Source organism: Benincasa hispida, chromosome 2 (assembly GCF_009727055.1).
Source record: "Benincasa hispida cultivar B227 chromosome 2, ASM972705v1, whole genome shotgun sequence".
Taxonomy (NCBI): Eukaryota; Viridiplantae; Streptophyta; class Magnoliopsida; order Cucurbitales; family Cucurbitaceae; genus Benincasa; species Benincasa hispida.
In genome coordinates this window covers 34,786,107-34,790,868 of record NC_052350.1, presented here as the reverse complement: position 1 = coordinate 34,790,868, position 4,762 = coordinate 34,786,107, and positions in this window count along the sequence as shown.

Genomic DNA, 4,762 nt, shown 5'->3' with positions numbered 1-4,762 from the left:
TTACACCCAATTCTCTCAATTTTGTATTAAATCCAAATTTCTCTTATCAACTCAATTTAAATTAATTATCTTATCTGATTTTTCTCTAAAACAAAAATTAATGAACCATAAATCTAATCAATTTAAGATACTAAAATCTCCGGATGTTACAACCACTATCACGCCCACACGTCGTCATCTGTACATTGTCGTCGCTGCCAGATTGGTTGTTGTGGGTAATATTTTTGGTGTCTTGTTGGTTTTCTTGAAAGATCTTAAATACCCATTGAATTCAATTATTGTTACCCATAATAATTTGTTGCTAGATGGGATATTTAAAGGATTTTAAAGTGCTATCCAACATTAGTTTATGGTGTAAAAAGATTCTTTCGGTGAGTTTTGAGATTTCGACTAGCAATACTTAAGGGATTTTTATTTTTTATTTTTATAAATAATCTGGATTTATTTAGAAGTCATTGTTCAAAGCCTGCCGGGACTAATAATTGATAGATTTTTTTACCGCTCTCGAGAGCTTGCAGGCTAGTGGGAAAGGGTTGTCTCATTGGGAATCTATGATCTATATAGCATAATTATCAATCTAACGGTTGCGGGGGGGAGGGGGTTGTAGTTGATCATTCAAGAAAATAATAAGAAAACGGAAGGTCAATTTCATGGAAATAAAGTGAACAATGAGATGTTTCTTTAAAAATTCAATCACGAAAATTACTCGGCGATAGGAGCAAATTCTACATATTTTTCGATCATTAAATACTAGAAATCTATGGCACTTGCAAATAAACGCTCAATTGTTTAATGAAACTAGTCACTAAACATTTGTAATTATCAAATTAGATTGAATATAATTTGAACTAAATTCTTCAATATTATTTTGAACCAAAGAAGCCTAGAAAACTATCCTAATTTACATTAAGTTCATTATGGGTTATTACTAATAAATGATAGACTAGAAAACCCAAATCGAACATGCGATTTATCTCTTTGAGTTAATTAGTTCACGAATGGCAAAGTTCAAGGATTGCCTCTAATTAAGCACTCACTCCCTAATCATGCTACTAAATTCATCATTTATGCAAATGATAAATGAACATTTCATACAAAGAATCATTTATCGAGAATTATCAAGCCTTCAAAATACTTCAATGTAAATATAATCAAAACTTCAAGAGAGTTTACAATAATCACATCCCAGAAAATAAAAGTTTTCAAGAACAATTGTCTTTAAAAAATCCTATCATTAAGTACCTTAGCCACTCATTAGTGACAAGAATCTTTAATGAAATATATGAAAATAAAAAACGCGATGATTGAGTGAGGGAAAAGTTAGGTAGGGAAAAACAGATAAACAGGCTGGAAATCATGATTTCTTTGACCTAAAAGCCATAAAATATTTATAGACAACAACCGTGCATTGCAATGTTGAGGAGAGCGTAGCTACGCTTTTATCCTAGCGTAAGCGCTCATCGTTGTCGTGCTAATTATTATGCTCATGAGATGATCCCACTCGCGCGCGAGGGTGAAAATATATCAAATATCGTAGCGCTGCTATGCTTTCTTATGTTGTGACATCCAAAATTTCCAAGTAAATTTAAAATAATCACTATGAATTATTTGTGGTACATTTTATATTTTTTAATCCAAAATTGAATTATTATGTTGAGTTTATTAGCTTAATTACTTGAGGCATATTAATTTTTTTGGGATGTAAAATTGAATTATTATGTTAAAATAATTCAACTTAAATCTTTGTGTCATGTGATTTTTTAAATTTGAAAATATTTTAGTTTGGAAGAATTAATTCGAAATTGAGTTAGTTATGAAATTTTAGATTAAATTAATCCGGAGGTGATCTCACACATTTAAGTTCGATGTGATGGAAGGAGAGGATTAAATGTATATATTTACAAGGAAAAGGAAAGGAATATATATATAAAATATATGGAATTAGGGTTTGGTGAAAAATAAAATATATTTATGTGTGTATAAACATAAGTCATTATCTCTTCGAGAAGAATCTAGAAAAAGGAAAAAAAATAATAGACCATTGTTCATCTTCTCCTTCGTGTAGTTTACTCTGCTCTCTCTCTCTTATTACTAAATATTTATATCCACCTATGGAAGAAAAGTGACAATATATTTTTCAAAAAGTAAAGATATATTCGTTAATGTGTAATTACAACAAATGGCACACAAATGAAGTTAGCGAAAATTCGATGATCCGAAAAATAATAAGTGATATAGAATATTCATAAAAATATATAAATGAATAATGAAGCACATCAATTATTCAATCAAGATGGTGTTCCCCATTAGAGCTCTTTGCCGGGATAGTGGATGCATCCCCTTCAAAAGCAATTTCTTCTTGACCATCTATAATATCATTTCCTCCCCTACAGCGATTGATTGCACTGCAACCTCTATTATATGGATTTGCAGGAGTTAATATACACAGTTCAGGATGCTTTACGCTACATCCAGGACTAACATCGCCTTTTATAGGATCATAACCAATGTGATCAACTGCATTTACTATCTCAATCATGTCGAAGTTAACCAAGAGAATCCCAAGAAAAACTGACATGATTACCTTTAACATAGTCATCGTTGATAACAAACTCTATTACAAAACTTAAAACGTGAGTCCCTTGTGATAAGATGGAATTCAAAAGGTAAGAATATTTATATATTCAAATAGCTATTTTTAATATAAGATGGTTACACTATTTGTTGCATATGTTTATCTTCTTAGAATCTAACTCAGCAAGAACACATTTTTGCCAACTTGTAGGTTCAACTAAATGACCAAGTTGGTTTATTCTTTAAATAGGGATTACATAAATAACTAATGCACACAAAATAATCTCCAATTTTCTAGTAGTTGGTTACAAAAACGTTTCGTTGGGATGTAAGAATTTATTTTTGACAATATATTTATGAAATCAAAAAATTACATAATGTATTCGGGGAAATAAAACGTGAAATTACAGATGTTAAAAAAGTAATTAAGCAATCCATGATCGAATTTTAGTCCTTGTGTATATAAATTAATTGTTAAAAATCACTTTTAGTCCCAAAACATCTCGAAAAGAAACAATTTTGTCTATAAAATTTTGATTTCGATTATTTAGTCCTCGAACTTTCAGTTTTTTAACAATTTAGTACCTAAAAATTAAGATGTAACAATTTAGTCCTTGTACTTTCAAAACTTTAACAATTTCGTCACTATTGTAGAAATTAGAGTTAAGATTTAATGATGTTTATTTGAATTAATAAACCAATAAACTAATTAAAGATCCATTTTTTTTTTTATAAAATACAAAGTCTACATCATAACATAATAAAAATTGACATCTAACTTTGATAATTTGTTTTTATGTTAGGGTGATGATGCGAATGCGCGATAAAAATTGAAGAATGTCATGTTATTAAAGGAGTCCAATGTCTTATGGCATCGTGATGCTACAACATTTGACGGAAGTCACACGTGCGTCGAAACGCTATGCGTAGCACTGCACTTTGAGAATAGGGGTTTTCGGCCCTCCGACGTGGGAATGTTGCACCCTGGTGCCACCACATCGCTTTGGTTTAATAAAAGAATTTTCCTGCCGTTTTTCTTGATGATCACACCAATTTTCCATTTTCGCTCCTCTATTCTTCTCCTCTCTAGTTTAAACACTTATTCTCTTCCATTCATTTTCATCATTAAGCATAATCTTCTTGCTTTTAAGGACGATTTGAGGCCAGAGGTAAGTATTTAAGATGAGTTAAGAGTCTATTTCTATTTTTCTTTTGTATTCATGAGATTTTTGTTGTGAAACCCGGATCTCAATCTCCCTAATTAAGCAGGTAGTTAAGAAAATTAACAAAGTGTAAGTTATATCCTATGTTGAAGAAAAAGGAAAAATTCTAAGTCTTTAAATAGTTTTTCGTTGAGTAGCATTCAGTTGAGCCTTATCTAGTAAATTTTGGCTAGGTATGAAGTCAAAAGAAACCATGCATTTGGTGTTAGGAAACATTAATGCATGAGATGAGGTTAAGTTTGTAGAGGTTAAAAGGAGTTAAGCATTAAAGCGAAGGACAACAATGCATAGAGCTTGTGAGGTTCAAGTCATAGATTATTGTGTCGCTGAGTTGTAATTGCATAACAAGGTTTTAAGTAAGTTATATAGGTAAGTTAGGCAATACGTGCTTGCAAGTAGGTCGGTAACTGCTGCTGTCACATCCCCTTACGGTATAAGAGGATAACCTGGGAGGAGGTGTGACACGAATACTGTGGGAAGGAAAAGAAATCGTTTAAGAAAATTACACCCAATTCTCTCAATTTTGTATTAAATCCAAATTTCTCTTATCAACTCAATTTAAATTAATTATCTTATCTGATTTTTCTTAGGAAATCAAAAATTAATGACCATCAGTCCGAACAAATTTAAGGATACTAAAAACGTGGCCGGATTGTGCTACAGACCAGACTATCAACAGCCCACACTCACCATCCGTACATCGCCGCGGCTCGCCAGATTGGTTGTTGTGGGTAATTATTTTTGTGTCTTGTTGTTTTTCTTGAAGATCTTGAATACCCATTGAATTCAATTAACGTTACCCATCATAATTTGTTGCTAGATGAGATATTTAAAGGCATTTGTAAAGTGCTAGTGCCACATAGTTTAAGAGTTGTAGAAAAGGTTCTTTCGGTGAGCTTGGTTTGAGATGTTCGAGCTGAGGGCGAATAGATTATGTTGGTGAAGGTATTTTTTTTCAGTAAATG